Source organism: Podarcis tiliguerta (genome assembly GCF_965153285.1).
Source record: "Podarcis tiliguerta genome assembly, chromosome: 4".
Classification (NCBI taxonomy): Eukaryota; Metazoa; Chordata; class Lepidosauria; order Squamata; family Lacertidae; genus Podarcis; species Podarcis tiliguerta.
The window spans coordinates 20,213,306-20,238,933 of record NC_139537.1 but is presented as its reverse complement, the minus strand read 5'-3'; the positions used below and the strand labels follow the sequence as shown (position 1 = coordinate 20,238,933).

The 25,628-nt window shown below is 41.9% G+C and overlaps 1 protein-coding gene and 1 long non-coding RNA gene across 8 annotated transcripts in view; both read right to left on the bottom strand.

Moving 5' to 3' along the window:
• The window catches only part of GRIA4 (glutamate ionotropic receptor AMPA type subunit 4), a 217,865-nt gene that overhangs the window by 177,927 nt on the left and 14,310 nt on the right, over positions 1-25,628 (bottom strand). The gene's annotated exons all lie outside the window — the stretch shown is intronic.
• LOC310675868 lies at positions 161-14,797 on the bottom strand. Of its 2 annotated transcripts, XR_014510262.1 has the most exons (4): positions 14,203-14,797; positions 5,539-6,130; positions 2,124-2,234; positions 161-374 (listed from the first exon to the last, which is right to left on the bottom strand). It is a non-coding gene; the product is annotated as an uncharacterized lncRNA (long non-coding RNA). The 2 variants fall into 2 exon arrangements; XR_014510263.1 differs by lacking the exon at positions 2,124-2,234.

Sequence of the window (25,628 nt, the reverse complement as noted above, 5' to 3'; positions counted from 1 at the left end):
AAAAAATGTTTTTATATATGCAGTCATTTTAATTGTTTTTATACGTGACTGTTTTATATATGTTACTATATTATAAATCTTTTTGGGGTGCCTCATGGGAAGCAATTCATAAATGTATTTTCTCCTTTTTTCTTTATTAAAGCAAGTAAAGTGTCTTACAGAAAACACATCATAGGTCTAACATCATAATTAATAAAAACAACAACATCAGGCTGGTATAAATGTATTAATCACCATCACCAACACCATCAAGCCTGCATCAGTAAGAGGACCATACTCCTTTCCTCCACAGGGCAGCATAAAACAGAAAACAAGAACAGTTTTTTTTGCTGAGAAGGATATTTTGGGAGATATCCATTTCCTACATCTCCTGGCTGTAAAATAAGAGTAGATGTTTTATCATTACCAGTAGAATCGTTACTGCAATACTATAACATATTTATGCCAAAAAGCAGATTTATTTTGCAACAACTGCTATTGAATAAGATATAAATCTTGCTGAGGCTTCATCTTAGTTAAGTTGCATTCCACCTCCACCCCTCAAAAATACTGTGTGCTGACATTTGTGTTTTACACATAGTCAATGAATAGAGATGGGCCCTAGTCTTCAATATCTGACATGAAAAAGAATCCCACTGAAATCAGTGGAAGCGAGAGGAAGAATAAGTATTAAGTGCCTTGCATGCAGAAGTTGGAGAAATGCTATTGGGATACAGAGAGAACTGCTCAACACCTACTTTGCCTGTCTTTACCCAAAGGGAAAACAGTGCCCAACAATGCAAGGAGAGAGTTGAAGCCCAAGCTTGGTGGAAAAGGGGAATTCTGTAGACATAGTGTATCTTGATTTCAGTAAGGCTTTTGACAAAGTCTTCCATTATATTCTTGTGAGGAAGTTGGTAAATGTGAACTGGGTGAAGTTACGGCCATCTGCCATGTATGATCTAGCTGAGATTCCTGCACTGCAGGCAGTTGGACTAGAGGACCCTCAGAGCCCCTTACAACTCTACAGTTCTATGATTCCTCAGATGCAAAGTCCTTGTACAACAGTAGACTTGAGGATTGAAGGTGAATCCATCAGTCCTTGCCATGTCAATCTTCTGGCACTGGAACCCACATCTTGTCCCCTGAACAACAAAGGGGGCACCTCTACTACTGGACTCTGACGACTCAGCCAGACTCCTTGAGGAATAATGAAAGAACCAATAAGCTTTCCACAAATAAGTCCCTAAAGTTTGAAATCACACTGCCTGGAAAATGCAGATGGCTGCAGAAAAAGATACAGGCCTATTAGCTGACCAGATGCAGTATTTAGGGGGCAGGTCTTTTGTATAAACTATTCATTCCACACTATAAAGCTCTGCCAGCTGCTTTTGTTGCCTCAGCTGTAGTTCAGAAACAGCCCCTTGATCCTTGTCCAGAGTTCTGACACTAGCTTTCCCTTAAATTTCTAGTCTACTTCAGAATTTCAATCCTACTAGACTAAATCTTCCTAGACTATCACCTTCCCTTGATGATGCACACCACAATAGACTGGAGGAATGAGAAGCCCACACCCGGAATGTTTCTTTTGCATATACTGCCCTATCGGCCATGTATACTGATTGTGTGCACTCTCAGTGTTAGATAGGTGCAGAGAAAGAGTCACTCAGTTTTAATGTATTTTTAGGCTGGCTTTTAGGGCTTTTAAGGCCTGTTCCCCATAAGATATCAAAACACAAAATACATAACATTAAAAATATATCATGGATCCCAACTGAACAGCAGCAGGAATCCATAACCATACAACAACAATTAAAAACAGTCAGTCCGGCATAATGTCATTAAAATCAGATAAAAATGTTGAAAATATTCTAGCAGGAATTCAGGGAGCAGCTAAGCAATGATTTGAACTCGGCTCCATGCTGCTATACCACACTAGCATCAGTGATTGTCATTCAACACAACCTTCCGCTAACTGGTGCCATCTATAATGCCAAGCAGATGCTGTCCTCTGTAAAATATGATCCCTAAATCAAAGTGCAAATCTAACTCATCAGCTCAAAGTAATGAATTCTCTCTGGGGACAAAGGAGTTTGATCTTTTTCACTACCTCTTAGTAAGCAAGAAACTTTCTGTGTACCTACAGAGTTTTTGACAATTATTTATCGCCTTGACCTTCTTGAGATTGCCTCGGCCACTCTAATAAAAACAGTTTTCTTCACCTGCGTACATTGCTCTGCAAAAATGCTATATATCTGAATGAGACAGAAATATTACAGTCATTTATAAGCCAGGCTTCTTCTTCAGCCACAACTCAAACCACAATGGTCAAAGATACAGCGCACAGGGTTTTATTATTAATTTTAAAAGCTTCTAATTCTAAGCTTCTCAAACTGTGTTCCAGCAAAACCTGCAGTTCCTCAGAATGGTATTAAGGATCCTCAGAATATTCATGAATGAGAACCTTAGTAATGGTACCTGCATGTTTAGACAATGTCCTGAACGAAGAGTGTATGCTGTAGAATGTGCTCCAGAATCTCCTGAAACGAGCTAAGATATCTATAGTAGAATATAGGGGCCTCCCAGTTCTAAACCTCTCTCTGAATTCACATAGAATGGTCAGTCTTAGGAAAACCAGTCTCTGTACCTCCCTCACTTTCATGTGCATGCACACACACACAATTTGCAGAATGTGGATAATTATACTTACCTACTTCGTGATCATTGTAGAGACACTAAGGTAATTACTGGCCTGGTGCTTTGCTCCTCCTGTAGTCATATTACTGCAGTGCTGAGCTAAGACATGGTTTGGTAATGTATGCTATCCAAACTTGGGCTGATGGTTATTTAGATATTTAATTAATGAATATACTGTACTGCCCTTTGCACAAGCCACAGGGTGAGTCAGGTCTCTCCAGCAAACCATGCGCTGAGTACAGAGCTTGCCCTATGGTTTTACAGTTGATCTGGGCTAGTAGGGCATTTTAAGCCAACCTACTGTTTAGGTCAGTACAGCACAGCGGCAGAACAAATGATGGAGGAGCAAAGCAGCCATAATCTCCTATCCTGGGTGCCTGCATGTTTGTCTGCCCATGATAAACCATGTTCTATCTTGGCATACTGTACAAACAAGATCTGCATGAAGCAATTTCTTGCACACTTTGCTGCCGCACTATATATATTCTTAGTATTATGCGTTTTCAGGTTACGGACGCAATGAAACCCGGAAGCACCGGAATGGGTTACATCCGGGTTTTGGTGCTCGCGCATGCGCAGAAGCGCTAAATCACACTTTGTGCATGTGCAGAAGTGCTGAATCGCATCCACGTGTGCGCAGATGTGGCACTGAGGGTTGCAAACACTGTGGACTGTGAACATGCCTCCCACATGGATCATGTTTGCAACCCAAGGTTCCACTGTATCTGATGCAGTTCTTCCTTCCAGTATTTCATGGGAGGAGATTATTCCCTCACTCTATAACACAATTCAAAGTGTTGGTGTTGACCTTTCAAGTCCTAAATGGCCTCGGCCTAGTGTACCTGAAGTAACGTCTCCACCCCCATTGTCCAGCTTGAACACTGAGGTCCAGCTCCAGGGGCCTTCTGGCGGTTCCCTCACTGTGAAAAGTGTGAGCAGTGTGGTTACAGGGAACCAGACAGAGGGCCTTCTCGATAGTGGTGCCCGCCCTGTGGAATGCCCTCCCATCAGATGTCAAGGAAAGAAACAACGACCTGACTTTTAGAAGACATCTGAAGGCAGCCCTGTTTAGGGAAGTTTTTAATGTTTAATGTTTTATTGTATTTTTGATATTCTGTTGGGGGGCCACCAAGAGTGGCTAAAGAGGCCCGGCCGGATGGGCGGGGTATGTATGTATGTATGTATGTATGTATCAATCAATAAAATAATTATAATATACTCCTGCCACAAAGGGTGCCACACTTTTAATATGCTTCTGCAGAAAGCAGGGTGAGTGCAAATACCAATGGTTTCAGTAATGATTTGATTAGGGCTCTGCTGTGCTCTCTGAGCAGAACACTTCACATTGTACATGCGTGCATGCACAGACACACACAGGGACACATTTAAAACATATCTGATCTATTTTTTTCTATCATGGGATAATTCCTACCATAGCTGCTATAATCAGTCTCCAGCATTTGAGCAGTTCCAAGATCCACCTACTGCCTGAGTGGAGGGCCACAGACAATTGCTGCTGTAAATGAACTAATTATTACTAAGGTTTGTGCATTTTGTGCTTTATAAATGTTTGTTTCCTGCCTACTGTGATTTACAGAATAGTTCCTCGTACTTTTATATTTGTCTCTGCCCTGGTTTAAGAAGCTAACAATAGTAAATGCCCACTAGGGCATAAAATGACAAGGTCAAATTTAGGACAGCCAGACATTAAAAAAGGTGTCTTTTACTGAAACTGACAGGCTGTGATGTGATCTTTCTATCTGCCTTTAACAGGATGTCTTTTATTTTACCTGGGCAAACCAGTCCAGAGTTACAGGAAAATGTGAGGTAAAATCAGGCAAGATACAGCTTGATTATCACATGATGACTAAAGTATTAAGTGAGGCCCTAATAACAGATGGAAATTCCTTATATCCTCATTTGCCTCAAACACAAAAGTTTTTAGTGGGGCCCGTTCAAGTATTTAAGCTTCAGGTCATGAAGTAGTAAGGAATCATAAGGAATCATAAGCATAAATGAACCAGCTGTGCTAGAGCTAAATTTACTGCTATTAAAATTCAACAGGCCCAATATTTCACTGCATATTTCACCGTTATTGGCTTCACTACCCCCGCCACACATTTTTTCAAGGATGTAATATTTGTGAATATGCCTCTTTGACATCAATAGCATTTACTTGTGAGTAAAGGCGTCTTGCATAGGGTAAGTGTGTCAAACTGTGCTACTACCAAATGTTATGGCCATGCTAAAGGCAGAATATCAATTTATCATATATACTGTTTATCACTAAAGGCAACGTGGTTCGGATTTAAGAATCCCAATTCTTGACCAGCCTTCCAAAACCTCGAGCCTTTCAGATATTTTGGATCACGTCATCCCAGAACATCTGTCATGCAGATTGATGGGGGCTATAGTCTAAAACCTATAGAGGGGACCTGGTTGGGGAGTCTCTAGACAATTAATTCTCAAACTGGAGGCCAACCTGTTGGAAAAGCCTTTGTTTAGGTGTGAGGAAGATCGTAAAGTTGGCCCTCTTCAAATATTTCAGTGAGTTACCTTTGTTCTTTCTGCCTCTCACTACCAACAACCTGCATGCACATTTGTGTTACTTGATAGTTACTTGATAGCAACCAAGGGACAGCAAAGGGAGAAATATTATTTTTGGTCTAACCTCTCACTTCATGGAAACTTAAGGCCCCAGGAATAGGCAATATGCTTTGGACTACAACTTCCATTATCCCTGACCATTGGACATGCTGGCTGGGGCTGATGGGAGCTGAAGTCCAACAATATCAAGAGGGCGCCATGTTTGTTATCACGGCTGCAGCAGACAGAGGACAGAGCTTATCAGTCTGAACTTACACTATTAGTGCACCTAGCAGTATCACCATTTCCAGTTCCAGGACAAGAGTAAATTTCACCATGCATTCTTCATACCTGACTCAAATGCACTTTCCATTACATAGGAGGGCATGGAGAAAGGTTGTGTATATGTCTGTCTGCGTTTTGTGCTTTCTAAAAGATTTATTGCAACCTCATTGCTGCCAGAGTGCTAACTGCCCAAGTTTGAGGCCTTGCACTATTACTATGTTGCAGGCCTGTTTATCAGCAACTGCTTGGTGATAAGATTCAGAAAGGGGAGAGAAAGAAGGCTGCTTTTAATATTTATAGCCAGGGCCTGGATCAGATAAATTCATTTTTGATTGGTCTGGGAAACAGCATGCTGCAGCTGAAGGTTCTAGTCGGTGAAAGATAGGCAGTTAACTGTCATTTGGGACTGTCAATTGGGAGTTAACTGTCAGTTGGGAAAGTTAGCAGATGACGGAGGTGTGAGGCAAGAGCAGAGAAGACTGAAGTGAAAGTAGACAAGCACAGAGCTGAATATTAAGCGATCCATCCCCAGTGTGTATTAACAGTACTGTGCTGGAGAAGATAGTAAAAAGGGAGACAGTGACTGGGTTGTTTTTGTTTTTGTTGTCATTTATTATGTAGTCTTCACCCTAAGGTCCAGGGTGGGTTTGCAACGTTAAAACACAACATGAAACAGTTTAAAATAACTACAGTGGTACCTCGGGTTACAGGTGCTTCAGGTTACAGACTCCACTAACCCAGAAATAGTACCTCAGGTTAAGAACTTTGCTTCAGGATGAGAACAGAAATTGCATGGTGGTGTGGTGGCAGCAGGAGGCCCCATTAGCTAAACTGGTACCTCAGGTTAAGAACAGTTTCAGGTTAAGAATGGACCTCCAGAATGAATTAAGTTCTTAACCCGAGGTACCGCTGTAACTAAAGGTCTTACCAGAAGGTTACGCAAACATGTTTTATAAAACCAAGTAGCCATTAGTACAACCATAAGCAGCTGGAGCAGATTGTAAGTGAATTTGACTGGGACAGAGGCTTAGGGAATTTGGCCAGAGAAATGAGCCTTTTTTTTATTTATTTTATCTTGATATTTTATTAAGGATTTTCTTGTTTTACAGAAGTACAGTGGTGCCCTGCAAGACGAATGCCTTGCAAGACGGAAAACCCGCTAGACGAAAGGGTTTTCCGTTTTGGAGGTGCTTCGCAGGACGAATTTGCTATGGGCTTGCTTCGCAAGACGAAAATGTCTTGCGATTCCTGGGGTTTTTTTCCCGTTCCCTACCCCCTTTTTCTAAGGCACTAAGCTGCTAATAGCCTTTTAGCAGCTAATCCGCTAATCCCTTAAGCCTTTAATAACTGCTAATAGCCACTAAACCGCTAATAGCGCTAATCTGCTAATCCGCTAATGGGCTTGCTTCGCAAGACGAAAAAAACCGCTAGATGAAGAGACTCACGGAACGGATTCTTTTCGTCTTGCGAGGCACCACTGTAAGTGTAATGCCTCATTGTTGTTTTTCCATGTAACATTTTTACAAATCCATTTCATTTGTTGAGGCATTAGGGGGAGAAGAAAAGAAAAAAGAAAGGGGGGGTGGAGAGAGGGAAGATGGAAGGGGGTGGGGTCGGGTGGCAGTGTTTCTATTATGTTTAATGTATGTAGAGTTTGGGGTCAGCGTTGTTTGTGTTGTTCGCTTGTGTTCCTTTGGTGGTGAGAGAGGTTGGGGTTGGCCTAGGGTGTGATTGTTTGTTTGTGATTGGCTGTGGTGATCTTTGTTTTCGTGTGTGAGTGAGGTGGGTGGGTGTTTTGGATCAGGTTAGCCATATTGATTTGTATGCTGTTGGTGGATTATTGTCATTGTCCTGTTGGGCTGTGTATGTGGTATAGGGGAGCCATACCGGGGTGAAGGCGTCTTTTAAAGGCCATTGTCAGCAAGAGGGTCTCTTAAGTCTTTAGAAACTGTCATCAAGGGCATACAAAACTGCAATGTAACAGGATCCCCTTGTAAACAATTCTAGTTAATAGTTCCATCCCATCTCTAGTGCTGCTGTTCATGTCACACCTAACTATATTATATCAAGCTACTAGGACAGGCATAGGCAAACTCCGGCCCTCCAGATGTTTGGGACTACAATTCCCATCATCCCTAGCTAACAGGACCAGTGGTCAGGGACGATGGGAATTGTAGTCCCAAACATCTGGAGGGCCGGAGTTTGCCTATGCCTGTACTAGGTAATTTCAAAGGCATTCTAAGGAAGTGGGTGGCAGCAGGAAAGGATCACGTTGAGCAACTCTTGAGTTATGGACACCCTTCATTATAAAAAAATTAAGAAGCACAAATACTCAAATTGTGTTTAGAAAAAGTGAAATAAAGTTTCACCAGAGGTGGTGGCAGTGGAGACAAAATGAGAATTCATGGTAAATTCTGCCTCCATATTGTATGGCTCTCAAACAAACCAACAAAAATAGGTTAGTACCTGAGGACATAACAATGTCTCTTTGATACCCATCCTGAGACTGGCCTGACATTGTCATCATTTCTGAATAAGGATCCTACAAAACAACACTCTTGCAAGCATATCTATGCCACTTGCTTAATAACCATAGGAAGCTGCCTTATAGAAGGTCACATACTTTGTGCCCACCTAGCCCAATATTGTCTATTCCAACAAGCAGCTGCTTTCCAGAGTCTTAGACAGATGTTTTTTCCATCACCTGCTACCTAACAGGAGATGCCAGGAACTGAGTCTGCAGCAGGCCTCAGATAACGCATATCCTCTTCTATTAAAGGTATGTTCAAGTCCCTGAGTAATTCCCTTTACTGTATCTCTTCCCAGAAATTGATGCAAAGCAGAGAGCATCTTAATAATAATAAATAAATAAATAAAAATATAGCTACTCTTTTATCCTCCAACATATAGACCCCTTCCTTCTTTCCTTCTGGTCCTGAAGCAGCAAGTTCCCATTTCCCCTCCGTTGAATAAATCAGAAGGCATCGGCCTATTTGGGTGTTCAGTTGAGTAAGGGATTATCCTTGGGATCCAGTTTATGATCTTAACCTTTGTTTATTTCAGTGTCATGGGATATGTCAATTTCTCACATCCTAAGGTGTCATCCCTGAGCCTGCTGGATTTGTTTGGGGATTAAAATTTAAAACCCATCTCAGCCTCCCTCTTGAAATGACAGCAGTACAGCATTCAGATTCAGAGTCTAAGTATTAGTGAAAATGTCCAACCAATTTAAGAAATCCGCCATTAAAATTCTAGTCAATGAATCCTACATGCACCTGTAGCTCACCTTACATGAGTGAATAATTACACAACATGGTATTTGTGAGTGGGAGAGCTTTTCCTTGAGGACTTTCATGTTCATGAGCAGAAGGCCTTTTGCTTCTACTTCACCTTCTTGTTGAGTGCTGATGTTTTATGCATTGCCTTCTCTTACCAAGTAACCTCTTGCTGATTATAGTTAGCAGTATAGTCAGAGCTGATTTTTCAGCATAAATAAAGCTCGAAAAGACCCATCTACCACAGCTACACTGTGCCTTTTTGCTAAAAACCAAGCACAACAGAGAAGTACATGGCAATGAAGTCACTCACTCTTCCTTTACGTGTATTTGGATGTTTAAAAGATGGCAGGGTTTATTCACAATCGCCAATATCTATTGACTATTAATCTTGAGATTACTGCTGGTAATGAACGCCTCTGCAGGTAAATGGATTTCTATTTCAAAGTAATATTTTCATTACCTTTGAAACAGAGCATGAAAGATCACTCTTTAATGCACTTATCTGTTCATCCAAACTGTAATTTAAATGGAAATATTTTTACAGGTCATATAGCCTGCTGTATAAGGCACAATAAATTCACTAAGCTTTAAATGCCTCTTCCCAGAAGGGAACAGAGTCCAAACCAATCTAAAACATTAAAGCATACCAAATATTGGCAAGGTACTATTTCCTTACTTAGCTTGACCTCAGCTGGTACAAAATGTAATAAACATATACTTAAGGGCTCATCTTTCCTCCTCTTGATCCTAATTCCGGCATATACTAATAGCTGATAATGCAGATTTTTTGTTGTTGTTCATTATTGCTCGGGAAGAGGGTCACATTGGAAAGGCCTCTTGCATTACTCATGCACTGCTTGTCAGCACACAGACTGGAGCAAGATTACCAATACAGCTGTCTAATTTTGCTGAGACAGTTGATGTAAGCACTTGAATATTCGCTGCCTGCACAACCAGAAGCCAGCATGTTGGAAAAACATAACAGAACTATAGCTTTTTCTTGTATGCCCCCGTGTGATTGTGAAAAATGGGGAAGAGATGTGCTTTTCTTGCCCAGACATATGGTGGTAACATGCAAGACTAATCTAGGACCTGTATGCTACAATTTATTACATAAGGGTGGTTTGCATATACGCACACAGGGACTCTTGCTGTCTGAAACTGCATTGGGATGGTGGTACCCAGCACTGTGCCAACACAGGCTGAACATGAAACTATAGGCAGCTGCCTCAGAACCACAAGGAAGAAGCCAAGGACTGGTCCACGTAACTGAAATTTCAACAGTCTTCTTTCCAATCGTCTGAATGTCCAAAGCGATGCTCCAGAGTCTTGTCCCACATCTTGCGCCTTCTTTCTCTAATGCACAGATGCTTCCTAAGCCTTTAAGTCTCACAATCCACCGAACTGATTATGTGAATATTCTGTCCCAGTTTTACCTGCTACCTGGTTGATTCTATCACCCCATCTATCATTTGTTTGTCCAGGCAAAAAAACAGCAACGGCAACAGCAATGTTGTTATTATTATTGTAAGTACAAAGGTGAGCCAAAGTGACTTACAGACACAATATAAACACTAAAACTAATTACAACAAACACAACCAATAAAAGAAGGTAAAGAAAATTGCTTAAGCCTCTTTGTATATGTTGGTGGACTAGTTGCATGATCAAATATTTGTCATGGGTGATATAGGAAAAGCTGGGTGGGAAGTTTAGCATTGTATATGAAGTAAAGACACAACGCTAAACTTCCCACCCAGCTTTTCCTACATCACCCATGGCAAATATTTGATCATGCAACTAGTCCACCAATATATACAAAGAGGCTTGTGTATGAACTAAAGAAGGGATGTGGATGGCGCTGTGGATTAAACCACAGAGCCTAGGTCTTGCTGATCAGAAGGTCAGAGGTTCAAATCCCCACGATAGGGGGTGAGCTTCCGTTGCTCGGTCCCTGCTCCTGCCAACCTAGCAGTTTGAAAGCACCTGAAAGTGGAAGTAAATAAATAGGTACCGCTCCAGCGGGAAGGTAAACAGTGTTTCCGTGCACTGCTCTGGTTTCGCCAGAAGCGGCTTAGGCATGCTGGCCACATGACCCGGAAGCTGTACGCAGGCTCCCTCGGCCAATAAGGTGAGATGAGCGCTACAACCCCAGAGTCAGCCATGACTGGACCTGATGGTCAGGGGTCCATTTACCTTTACCTCTTATGAACTAAAGAATATTTTTATAAGGGCTGGATATATGTTTGTACCTACAATGCCATTTATGGAACTGAACAACAATACAGGAGAGTTCAACAACTATAAACCCCCTGAGTCAAGCATGGTCCTCAAAGATGCCACCTGGCCTCTAATTTAGCAAGAGCAACAAAAGCGTGCACAAAGCAGCCACTGTTCTTATACTCTTCTCAAAATGGTGCTTCCAGAAGTCTACTTCCTAAATACAGCAATATAAAATAATCTATGATTATATTTAATCTTATTATAGAAGGGGTGGCTAACTTCCCAGTTCAGGAGCCTGACCCTGCCTCCAAGCAAATTTTTCTGGCTACCTATGACCCAACTGATTTTGGCAGCAAAAATAAAAGCATAAATTAGACACAGCATTGGAGTGGGCAGAGCCCAGCATTTAATGAGCAGATCATAGAATCATAGAGTTGGAATAGACCACTAGGGCCATCGAGTCCAACCCCCTGCCAAGCAGGAAACACCATCAGAGCACTCCTGACATATGGTTGTCAAGCCTCTGCTTAAAGACCTCCAAAGAAGGAGACTCCACCACACTCCTTGGCAGCAAATTCCACTGTCAAACAGCTCTTACTGTCAGGAAGTTCTTCCTAATGTTTAGGTGGAATCTTCTTTCTTGTAGTTTGGATCCATTGCTCTGTGTCCGCTTCTCTGGAGCAGCAGAAAACAACGTTTCTCCCTCCTCTATATGATAGTGGGTGACAACACTTTTCCTCAGCTGATCCGCATGAATCAGCTGAGTGGAGAGGCTGTGTGTCTGTGTTCCTGTGTATATGCTCTGCCTTTGCGTCCATGACAGAGTTTGCATATGATAGTGTGAAGTGACCACATCCACTTTTGGCCACACTGCAGGCATGAGGCTCCTCAGGATTGGCCAAAGGTGAATGTAGACCACAGGTCAAAATAAGGTAGCCATCCTTGATTCGAAATATGCAGAAGTGAATGACATCTTGTTGGAAAACAGGATATGCAATATTAAGAGCGGATCACAAAATTTGGCATAACTTTGTATTATGTTGTGTTTACTATCATATTTGCTCATTAAAGCTGCATTGCTTTATTTGTCTTAAATGTTGGACCCAATTAACTGTCAAATGCAACCCCAGGATACTTCTTATCTTGTGAATTTTAAATACAGAGGTGTACAGAAATCTATTATTTTATAAATTTCAGGAAAAAGCCTGCTGTGTTATGTCTGTCATTTAAACCTTTTTGATTAATCCATATCAATCAAAGATCATTAATGGTAGTAAATTGTGCATTTTGATTTTTCAATTAAATAGCAGGATCAGATGAAGCACAAACTACAAAGAGATGATTCTTTAATGGCTTCATAATTGCATTATGATTTTACAGCTGCAATAAAAAAATGAATTACTACAAGGCAAAATAAGCATAGAATCACTGGGATAATATGAAAAGGGCTTCCAATTCGTTTTAAAGTAATTCCATTATCCATTCCTTGCACAGATATTCACACATGAATTTGCAATCCCTGGAAGAGCCAAATATTAATTCATTGCCCCCCCCATAATTCTAATTAATAATGAAGAAATAAAATTAATAATGAGTTTTAAATACCTGATGAAACTCCCTCTGTGGGGGCTATTCCATAGTTTAGGTACTACAACTGAAAAGGCCACCTCTGTCTCTCAACTCCACCAGATACACTTTTGACCTCAAAACTCAAATCTTGAACAGATGCATACAGAATAAGATGGTTCCTGATAAAATTTTGATACCAGGCCATTCAGGGCTTTAAAGAGAAAAACCAGTGCCTTCAATGAACCCCCAAAACAAACTGAAAGCCAGTGAATCTGGCAAAAAACATAGTATACTATACTACCAACTCCAGGTACAACCCAAGATACAAACCACCTCATTCTAAACTGACAGAAGTTTCTGGACTGTCTTCAATGGTAGTCCCAAGTGCATTGTAGTAACGGGAAATCCAGTATGTTAACTGAATGAGAAATGTATTTTATATTGAAGAGAGTACAGAAACAGCCATGAGTGGAGTCATACTTGAAGATGTAGACCATGTAGTTCAGATCAATGAAAGGGTCATTGATAGCCACAACCTCAACTTTACCAGAGTTCACTGCAGCTCTGGTGACCAGACGGCCAATGCCGCCAAATCCATTAACTCCGATTTTCACCATTTTCATCTCTGGAAATTGTGCTCCCAAGGGGTCTCTGACCTAACTTCAGTTCGTTGATCATGCTCTGATTTTTTAAAAAATGTGTCTTGTTAATTGTGTTCACATACGGGGCTGTGTTTGAATATTTATTGAATGGACATGGTCCACCACGGCATTACAAAGTATGGTGTGAAATATCAGGATCACGTTCTAGATGCACCGGTGGCCCAGATTCTTCCAGGTTCATTTCAGGGTGCCAGTGCTTACTCAGAAAACCCACAATGGCCTGGGTTCTCCAAAGAGCTCCTTTCTTTATTTGGCTGGTTAAACAATCTATGGCCATTTAAATGTGCTTGTGGAAGAGGGGTTCATTGGTTGTTGCTGTTGTTATGATTGTTGTTGTTGTTGTTTAGTCGTTTAGTCGTGTCCGACTCTTCGTGACCCCATGGACCAGAGCACGCCAGGCACTCCTGTCTTCCACTGCCTCCCGCAGTTTGGTCAAACTCATGCTGGTAGCTTTGAGAACACTGTCCAACCATCTCGTCCTCTGTCGTCCCCTTCTCCTTGTGCCCTCCATCTTTCCCAACATCAGGGGCTTTTCCAGGGAGTCTTCTCTTCTCATGAGGTGGCCAAAGATGTTTTGTATTTTCATGCTGTAAACCGCCCCGTGATCTTCAGATGAAGGGTGGTAGATATATATAAGTTGTTTGTTTTATGTTTTATCTTATGTTATGTTATGTTATGTTATGTTATGTTGTTATGTTATGTTATGTTGTTATGTTATGATGTTATGTTTTATGTTATGTTATATTATGCTATGTTATGTTATGTTGTTATGTTATGTTATGTTGTTATGATTTCAGTTTCAAGTTTCACCACCCCACTGCCATTGTTCCCTGCTGTTCATCCTCTGCCTAATTGCTACCACCAGCTTGCTTATCAAGCACAGCCAATGAGCAAGCAGACAGTGGCAGCTACTTCCCTTTCTCACCAGCTTTGTGATTTGCTTCCCTCTGGACCAGAGTGAGGGGCAAGTGAACAAACAGGATACAGTGGTGAAGAAGAAAAGCAGGCCCAGAGGGTTCTTGCTGGTGGGCACACAACCGAGGGGAGGCCCCTCAACAGGTGTCCAGCCATGCTGACCCTTGATGGCAACCCTGCTTTCCATGAGAAGGGGCAGGTGTCCCAAGGCTGAAGAATGAACTTTACCCTGAGATATGCAGCACTCCTTCTTTATTGGTCTACTGGAGGCAGAGGAGAAACAAAATGAACAAGATCCAACTCTTCTGCATGGCCTTCAGATCAACTGGCTAGTCTTGTTTTCTTACAGTGGTCCTGCTTTTTTATGGTTTCACTGGAGGGATTTATTCACATTTGTTTACTTCGTCTTCTTTGCTACTGTACAGTACCTTGAGCACTGGAAAAGCACCTAACAAGTTATTTAAATAGATCAGTAATGTACCAGTGACACTTTGACACAACAACACAATTCTTTTAATATATGAAATTGTTGTAATTGGCTTTCTATATATATATACATATTATTGTTGATGCTCTTGCTGGTAAATTGCTTTAAGATATTTCATAGGAAACCATTCATAAATGGAATTAAATAACAGTGGCGTAGCGTGGGTTGTCAGCACCCTGGGCAAGGCAAGTAATTTGCGCCCCCTAACCCGTGGATTTTAGTAGGGGCAGAGAGCTGCCAGTGCGAGCGCGCCCCCCCCAGATGTTGCGCCCGGTGCGGCCGGCCCCCCCTGCACCCCCCCACGCTACGCCACTGTTAAATAAACAGTACACTGCACCAGCTCACATTTTACTAATGAGTTTTGCTTATTGCAGAACAGGCCTCTGTGGCTTATGAACTCACCCTACCAGCCAGAAAATGTGGCCAACTTGGCAACCACCCATGTTTTGCAACCCCAGGCAGGCAACAAAAGCCGGATATTTTATGAAGCTTCCTTGTGTGCTGTCTTACATATACTATGAACGGTGCAATAGTATATGAGTGACAACATTCTGCCTCCACCAATGCACCTTCTCCTCTCCAAGGCCCACAAATTTCTAATTTCATTTCAACAGACTTTCAGAATCTTTCCAATAGCCCTGCCATTTTATGCTGTGGATTAAACCACAGAGCCTAGGACTTGCCGATCAGAAGGTCGGCGGTTCGAATCCCTGTGACGGGGTGAGCTCCCGTTGCTCGGTCCCTGCTCCTGCCAACCTAGCAGTTCGAAAGCACATCAAAGTGCAAGTAGATAAATAAGTACCGCTCTGGCGGGAAGGTAAACGCCGTTTCCATGTGCTGCTCTGGTTCACCAGAAGCGGCTTAGTCATGCTGGCCACATGACCGGGAAGCTGTATGCCAGTTCCCTCGGCCAATAAAGCGAGATGAGTGCCGCAACCCCAGAGTCGGTCACAACTGGACTTAATGGTCAGGGGTCTCTTTACCTTTACCTATAAAGTACAGAGGTTATACTAATATGTCAAGTAATATTTGTAAATTAGGCAAAGATCCACTTTGTATCAGGAAGAATTCATGGCCAGTCAGTATTTCTAATTAGCTATGTGTCATTTTCTTATAGTTGGCTGCTTTGCTGATGTCAGGCTGATGGTTAGGAAACTGAATGGTGCTGTACAATCCCAGCTCTGAAGAGGGAGGAAAGAATTTGCTTTCAGCACATGCCAATTCTACAGCTTCACATTTTTATTCTAGACAGATTTCATACAGCAACTGCAGCTAATTGTTATATGGGGTGATCATCACTGATATTGTATTGTGCTAGTTTACATTAAATTATGAAAGATAGATAAATAATTTTATTTTTTCTAGTCACACTTGGATGCAAACAGGCACACATAAAATAAACACCTGGAGTCCTGTGCCCAGTTCCAGGCACCACAATTTAAGGAGGATATTGACAAGCTGGATGTTTCCTTCCTTCTTTCCTCTGGCACCCCCTTTACTCTGGAGGGCCCCTCAACTCCTGCAGCAGACTTTGAGAGTGCATGGGGAGGAATGTTCTGTTGTGAAAAAGAAAATCTGTAGTGTGAGCAGAACAGACACGCTGGATTCAACCCTGTGCTGTTTTTGAACATAGGGGCTTAATCTGACTAGAGAACTCTTCCGCAAAACCCCAGTTGCAAACATGCTAAATGTTAGATTTCCCAAAAATACGAAGCATGGCTTGTGGTTGTCTGTATTAAGTAAAGAACATCAACTCCTAGAGCTCAACATGATCCCCAAGCATGATTTTTCTGTCTCATTCTTTACAGCTACAATACACAGCTGAGCCTGCTTATTCACATAGAGCCAATCTGACTGCTGTTGAGTAAGTGGGTTGTAGACTATGGACTTAATGAATAACTGCAGCAAAGGAAAATGAAAGGGGAGAAATTTTCACCTTGAGTCTGCATCAATATTTTCCCATTTAATCTGTATAGCCTGCTATTTTCAATTTAGCCTCCCCCCATTCCAATCATAGCCTGACTGTTTATCTACTTCCCATTAATGAATTATAAATAAACTTGATAATTAAAAGCTGGTATTTACAATCCTTGCTACGCAGCCCTTGTGCAATAAATGGGTGATGTGAGTGAGGCTGTCGTTCTGCATTACATGCCCCTGTTTAAAACTCAGTGGGGGTTTTTTGACAGCATTACCAAGGTTTTTCAGTAGCAATGGAAATGAAGGAATGGCAACATCTTATTAATACTTATAAATGACTTGCCTCATCTGGTTACTCATGATTTTAAGTCCCTGTAATAAAACAGTAGATTACCAAGCACCATACATTGAAGTAGCTTCCACTGTTGTGCAACACACACACACACACACACACACACACACACAATCTCTCATATATATATATATATGTACCTCGGGTTACATACGCTTCAGGTTACATACGCTTCAAGTTACAGACTCCGCTAACCCAGAAATAGTGCTTCAGGTTAAGAACTTTGCTTCAGGATGAGAAAAGAAATTGTGATCTGGCGGCGCGGCAGCAGCAGGAGGCCCCATTAGCTAAAGTGGTGCTTCAGGTTAAGTACAGACCTCTGGAACGAATTAAGTACTTAACCCGAGGTACCACTGCATATGATTGTATGGGTCTGTATATGTATTTGTGTGTATCTATCTCTTTCTTTCTTTCTTTCTTTCTTTCTTTCTCTCTCAATCAGTTAAATCCTGCTTTCTCCAAGGAACCCTGAGCAAGGTATAAAGTGCACTCCCATTTTATTCACACAACAATGTTGGATGATAGTTTATGTTCAGGGATAATGATTAGCTCAAAGTTCTACCCCTGGCCCCATACTCAAGGCAGGCTCATGGCCGATGAACCTGGGCCTCCATAGCATGGCTGCATTCATATATAATTTTAAGCCAAAGCGGAGTTTAAGCATGACTGTGCTGGCTCCCTTAGAGGCTGCAGCTGCCTTGCTACATCTGCTCTTCTAAATATCATTCCCACTGAAAGGTTGCAACAGGCTAGGTTCTCACAGAACAAATAAGGAGATCAGTGGCTACACATTTTGCCTCATTTCTCAGGTTCTACAAGGGTTAAAGGCTTTCTTTCTTTCTTAACACACGGACTAGAGTCTATTTGTTGCTTATGAAACTCTGTATACCTCCATGTAAGATCTGTTCAACAGCGGAACCAACTGCTGGTCCATCAGAAGGTGATCATTGGAGGTTAGATGGCCATGTAAGATCTGTTCAACAGCAGAACCAAGGTGATGGACTCTCCTGCATTGGAGGTTGAATGGCCATCTGTCAGGGATTCTTTAGCTGTGGTTACTGCATTGCAGGAGGTTGGACTAGATAATCCTTGGGTTCCCTTCCAACCCTACAATTCTATGGTTCTATGTATACTGACGACACTTCAGAGCTACTCATGAGGTTTAGCATACTTGGTTTTTGGTAACTTCTTCCCTGTACTTTTGGTTTGGTAGTAGAATACAAAATTAAGGAAAGCTCCTATGTAAATGTGAGCTAAGATTCCAACACCAACAGTCCTGATCACTACTAGATAAACATGTCAGTTTGTTGTTTAGGCCAATTTTTGCATAATATACTGTCAAGACATGAGTTCCATTGGAATCAGCTTTCAGAAGCAGGTATGATAAGTTCTGTGGATAGGGTTAATCTGTCAGCAACTATGAATTGATGGCGAAATTTTTGGAGACATGCCTTGCTGATTGCATGGTTGATGCCCAACTAAAAGTAGATGCAATAGGCAACTGAACATTGAAGCTTCTTTAAAAAGAGGCAAGCTATTGGCTCATTTAGTTCAGTACTTTCTAGCAGTTATTTTTCAGGGTCTTAGACAGAAGCCTATCCAAGATAGCTAGATATGCCAACGGGTTGAACTTGGAACTTTCTACATGCAAAGCTTGTGGTCTGTCACTGAGTTATAGTGTTTCAAGTGTACCTGCAGAGCTCTGCTGGTGCCAATAGGCTTCATCAGACCAAAAGTGCTTAAATGGGCAAGCGCAGAACCAGACCATCTACTGTCCTAAGTGCCATCAACTTCATTTGCACAAGCACTGACTTGGCATGTATTCAAATGAAGTTTCTGTATACAGGAACAGTAGGAGGAAGCAGGCATAGCCCAGTCAAGACATAGAATAATAGAATCTCAGAACTGTAGAGTTGGAAGGGATCCTGAGAGTCATCCAGAGCAACTCCCTGCTATGCAGGAATCTCAACTAAATCATTGAATTATGTTCCTATTTGTTTAATAAAGTTTACTCACAGATAGCTATGCAGGCTTATTCTGTAAAAGGCTCATATGCATGTTGAAAAAAGCTGCCATATCTCAGGTGTGTGACAGTTAATGATCCATGAAATGGCATTAATCCAGAACAAAACTCATCCTGGTGTGCTGCAGAGAAGTTAAGCTTGTCATGCTCTTCTCCTTAAGGCCTGTTGCAATTCCAATCATGCATAATGGGCCACTGGTGTATGATAACACCATTTTGTGGCTCTGGGTAAGCAGCAAAAACAAGAGGCACAAGACCTGGCTGCTTTCCTTCATATATGCCCCGGGGGTTGCTCAGCTTTCTTTGTTTGACTTTCTGCAGCGTGTTCATATTACACTTTGCAGTAGGATTTCCTCTTCACTTTCATATGGGAATGACTGGGGAGTGCATCCTCCTTGGGGCAATTATTGTAGGAGAATTCAGCATTTGAGGATTCCTGGTCTGAGGCCATGACAGTAAGCAAGAATCCATTTTCAGCAGAGATGGCTAGTTTGAGGTGGCGAGTTATGATGCAATTGGTGGGACTTGAACTGTTATGCTACAACATTTTCATATAAATCCTCAGTGGGGGTTACTTATCATTGTGTTGTTGTTTAGTCCTGTCTGACTCTTCGTGACCCCATGGACCAGAGCACGCCAGGCACTCTTGTCTTCCACTGCCTCCCGCAGTTTGGTCAAGCTCATGTTGGTAGCTTCGAGAACACTGTCCAACCATCTCATCCTCTGTCGTCCCCTTCTCCTTGTGCCCTCAATCTTTCCCAACATCAGGGTCTTTTCCAGGGAGTCTTCTCTTCTCATGAGGTGGCCAAAGTATTGGAGCCTCAGCTTCAGGATCTGTCCTTTCAGTGAGCACTCAGGGCTGATTTCCTTCAGAATGGATAGGTTTGATCTTCTTGCAGTCCATGGGACTCTCAAGAGTCTCCTCCAGCACCATAATTCAAAAGCATCAATTCTTCTTCAAGCCTTCTTTATGGTACAACTGTCACTTCCATACATCACTACTTATCATTAGCCCCACAATTTCCAGCAAAGTATCTTCTCTCTTTTACTACTTTTGTTCCCCATAAAAACCACCCTCTTTCACTGCAGTTTGTCCTTTTTGTGTGTGCATAAGCAGATATCATTTCTAGATTTCACAATTTGGTCATGAAAAACAGTGCTTTGTACTTTTAATTAGTGTGTAGCAGCACAGATTCAACATATGCAGCTTTTCATGTTAATGAGCTAGTACAATTGGAGAAGCTGCCCCATCCATAATCTGCATGCTATTAAAAAGGGGAAGAGATATCTTTTCAGTCAAGATTTGGCAAACCTGGTCAAGATATGCATGTTGCCAACATCTTCTTGGCTGCAACTCCCCAGCCATGAATTATGCTCTGCATAACAGGAATTAGAAACTGACTGAGCCAAGTAACACAGGCAACATTTAGCATGATAAATAGGTGGACTTGGTCATCATTTAAGGATGCAGTTCCATCACAGGAAACAGCATCAGTTGGGAACTATTACAGAATAAGGCGGCATCGTTATCTGTAAATGATCCCCATTAAACAAAGAGGAACATACTTCAATGTAAACATGTACAGGATTGCAGTATAAGGCTGCAACCATACAATAGGCTCAAATTCCATTTACTTCAATGAGATCCATAAGATTGTGCACACAATGGCCACTGAAAGAAATCTATATCGTAATGTACTTGGGGATTTTTCAGTAATGGTAAAACTGCTGACAATGATCGTCTGAGCTACCCTAATGTCTCAGAGGGCTGGAGCAGACAGAAGGATCTTTGGATGCCAGTAGCAAAGCTAATCAGAGGTAGAGGATAGGACGGAAACGCCTTGAGAAAATGCAGCCAGAGATCTAAAATGGAGGCAAGCCCAAGGAAGCAGAAGGGCTAAAATGTGGTATGATTCAGAGGAATGAAAGTGACATAAAAACACCAGAGACAGGATTCAGAGATGAAGACAAGCTGGGAAGAGAATGGGCAAAGGGAAGAGGAACATGTGATCAGGAACTCCAAAGAAAAAGTAGGCTAAATGTTCACATGTGGATTTAAAACAATGACCTAAAAATCTTCAAAAGCAGGCTTAACAGATCCTACCCTCCACCTGGACTATCTGACTACGCTAATTTCCACTACTGAAGCATTTTAGATAACTGTTAAGAAAGGAAAGCTGTCCTTATCTTTGTGGAATGCTGAGCAATGCTGAGAGTGACAGTAAAATTTCAGAACTGGAAAAAAGCATCAATTTTCTGACACGTGGGCTGAGTTCAGATGTTGCAAAGACAAACCATCTGACTGTAGTCAAAACCATGGTTTCCAATCCTAGAGCAGAGACAAACTATGAGGTACAGTATGATGTAAGGGGAATCAGGGCGTGTAAGAACAGAAGAAAAGGGGAAGAGGGAGCCCATTATCTCATTGCAGTAAAATGCTGCCCAATCCATGCTTTGGCCACAATAGGTGAATCAAAGCACTTGATTGAAACATGCCAAAATGAATTTATTTTAGCAATCTATTCCAATGCTAAGATGCTTTTTCCTCTCCCTCAGACATAAATCTGTATGTAGAAAGCAGTGAAAGCAAGCAACAAGCTCTAACCTATATTTTGTGTAATATATAATTTTTCCCCCTATCACATATTGTGTTGCCAGGAAAAAGTAAATAAGTAAATAAAGAAAGTTATTACAGAGTTATTCCTGAAGCCATTTTTTTTTTTTAAAAAACTACCTTTATGAGTAAATGAAACTTACAGTCCTTTAGGGATTATCATAAATCCACATACTGTCCCCAAGTGCTAGATTTAGTGTTTGGGCCTTTGAATTAGCTGGGGGGAGGGAGTGTAAAAAGCTCATGCAGGGACACAGCTGCCTTTTGGCTATGCATCCAGACAGGCTTGTTGGCAACAGAGTTTCCCCCTAAAAGGTGACAATTGACTTTCAAATGATAATCCACTGCCAATTCAACTATTTTCTCCTCCAGAAATAAAAAAAAATTCTATCCAATGCACCTGCAGGAAGAAGGTGAGCCATGCTTTTAATCTCTTCTATTAAGGCACTTTCCCCCCAAACCGGTGGATTTACTTAAGCAAAATATGTATATAGGCTGTTCTCAATAATAATAAAATAAAACAGAAAAACTCATCAAGGTACACCACTTACCCAATATTTGACAACAAATATTCATTGTTTAGCTATTAATCCTTTACAAAGGCATTTCATTTCACAGAATCGTAGAGTTTGAAGGGACCCTGAGGGTCATCTAGTCCCACCCCCTGCAATGTAGAAATCGTCTATGGCTTCCTTCTGCATGAATTTGCACAGAAAATCCCTTTACAGAGATTCCACAAAATATGCATTTTAATGGCAGGTAATTCTTAATACTATCTCCTTATGAATAGTATCAGCACTCAAAATATAGTTTGTTTCTCCACTAAATTGCCTTTTGTGGATGCTTAGGTAAAGGTAAAGGGACCCCTGACCACTAGGTCCAGTCGTGGCCGACTCTGGGGTTGCAGCGCTCATCTCGTTTTATTGGCCAAGGGAGTAGGCGTACAGCTTCCGGGTCATGTGGCCAGCATGACTAAGCTGCTTCTGGCGAACCAGAGCAGCGCACGGAAACGCCTTCTACCTTCCGGCTGGAGCGGTACCTATTTATCTACTTGCACTTTGATGTCTTTTCGAACTGCTGGGTTGGCAGGAGCAGGGACCAAGCAACGGGAGGTCACCCTGTCGCGGGGACTCGAACTGCCGACCTTCTGATTGGCAAGTCCTAGGCTCTGTGGTTTAACCCACAGCGCCACCCGCGTCCCTGTGAATGCTTATTCTAATATAAAAACAGTGAATAGGGCTGAACAGGCAGAAGCCACAGTCATCTGCTTGGCAGAGATCTCTTTATGTTTCCACCACACAATGAAAGCGAGCCATAGCAAAGAATGCAGCCTGATACACTCTGCCATTGATGCCGCACTTGTTCACAATGAGTTTGGCACTTCCTTTCCAAACATGCATTACTGTTTACCCAGACTCTAGCACAATGGTGCTCAGTGGTAGTATTTATGCTTTGCACAGATGGCCCAGTATTTCAAACTGTGAGGCAGGACCCTCCTGTGTGCAAGATGTTTACAAGAAGGATCCAAGTGTATGGAATTCCCTCCCTGGTACAGCCATGTGATGGACTGGTGTCTTCGTTCTCACTGTTTTGGACCACTAATATGCATTAAACAGAAAGACAGGAGCAACAATGTGCAAATCCTCCACCGTGTTGTTGGAACACAGCCATCAGAACAGCTCCAGTTCCAGTGGTTGTGTGGTGGTGTTGCTGCTGACACCACCACCTTATAAAGAGCAGCAATGGACCAATTCCAAAATATGTGCTTCACTGAACTTCACCTACATTGCCAGCAAATGGTCACTAAATGTTCTAGTGGCATAAGAGCATTCCTCTGACTGGCTGATTAAATATCAAAACTTGGCCATCTTCAGATGAAGCCAGGTTGCTCCAGATGGCAATCTGTGTGCTAGAGGGCTACATACCATTTGAGACTTATTGTGAATAAGCCCAATGTCCCAGCACAGCAACTCGCTCATGAATAAACACACATGACTTGAAATACCTTTACAAAGTTATCTCAAAGGAAACTATCGAATCAGTTAATTATGGGATTTGTTTGTTTGTTCCACTGTAGATTTTAAAGGTAGTTAATTGGTGGTACGTTTGCAATTAACAGAAACAATCTTCTGAGAAAGCATTTGTTCTGTAATCAAAGGTAGATGCAAGTTTAACTTTCTTAATTTTAATTAATTGTACAAAACATTTTTTTTGGCAGGAAAAGGGTCCCGGTGGAGAATATTGAACTAGATACAAACCACTTGCTTACCACATCAATAAATCCTAACAGTCCTCCGACAATACTTTCTTAGCAAAAGACTCAGAGGGAAAGCAGTGCAACCTCTTTACTGCACTGCCTAATAAACCAACATTTTAATAGCTAATCTTTGGGCTATAACTCATGGTGCAAACACTTAACTTGCATTAGAGCTAATGGGAACTATATGTGCCATCGAGAGAAGAATGCACTGCTGTAACAGAGATTTCCCTTGTAAGGAAACATACCATATATATATAGTGAGAATATCTCCCATGCTAATGGCCTCCCATATTTAAAAATCAAATAAAATGTTTTTTTTTTAAAAAAAAATGGGGGACAGTCACCTTTAATCACTAGTCATCCACAGTAGCAGGCTGTGGCTCAATTTTATTGTTCCATTTAGGGTTTTTTCCTCTAGGAGTCAGGAAATGCTTTGAATTGAACAATGTTAGTACTAAACACAAATTTACCGTACAAATAGAGAATCGCCATATTTTTGCTAACTTTGTGTGTTTGCGGGGGGAGAGAATGTATTTCCCCAAGCTTTGAAGAGTAACATAGGAGAGAGGCTTCACAAGTAAATTGCCATTGACGATACAGTTGTACCTTGGATCTCGAACGCCTTGGCTCCCAAAAAAATCGGCTCCCTAACAATTGAAACCCGGAAGTGAGTGTTCCAGTTTTTGAATGGTTTTTGGAAGCCAAATGTCCAGCAGGGCTTCCTGCAGGCAATCAGAAGCCACACTTTGATTTTCAAACGTTTTGGAAATCGAATGGACTTCCGGAACTGATTCCATTCGACTTCCAAGGTATGACTGTATTCCTGTTCTCCCTGATTTCTGCTCTAGCCACTGCTCATGTGCACAAACAAGAGTAACATCCAGTAGCATCAGAATTCATTCATTCTTCTCCGCCTCAACACCATGATGAACAAATGTATGACCCAAGGTGATTTTTCCATTCCCATTTCAGAGCATATCGGAAACACAAAATTATGGCCTACTGTCACCTACAGCAAACGAGGCAGACCAGCCTATTGAGGAGGTTAGTGGTAGCATTCAAAAATTAATTTCTTTCATTCATCCATTCATTAACTTTCTATATCACCCTACAGAAGAAGAAGAGGAAGAGGAAGAGGAAGAGGAAGAGGAAGAAGAAGAAGAAGAAGAAGGAGGAGGAGGAGGAGGAGGGGGGGGAGGAGTTTGGATTTGATAGCCTGCTTTATCACTACCCTAAGGAGTCTGAAAGCGGCTAACAATCTCCTTTCCCTTCCTCCCCCACAACAAACTCACCTGTGAGGTGAGTGAGGCTGAGAGACTTCAGAGAAGTGTGACTAGCTCAAGGTCACCCAGCAGCTGCATGTGGAGGAGTGGGGAAGCGAACCCAGTTCACCAGATTATGAGTCTACAGCTCTTAACCACTACACCACACTGGATCACAAGGCAGTTCACAACATAAAAAAACAAAACAAGGGCACAAAATGCATAACAAAACAAGAAACAAGTCAATAGCCCACCCCACTCTGCCGACACACATTCATTTAAAAAGCCGTAGATTGTTTGATCAGCCAAAGGCCTGGTTTATAGAGGCTCCCTGAGGAGAGCATTCCACAAATGGGGAGCCACAGCAGAAAAGTCTTGTTCTTGTGTTGCCGCCCTCCAGACCTCTCATGGAGGATGCACACAAAGAAGGGCCTCAGAGGGTGATCTCAGGTCCATTCATGTGGGAAGAAGCACTCCTTGAGGTATTGTGGATCTGAACCATTTAAATGTTTTATAGG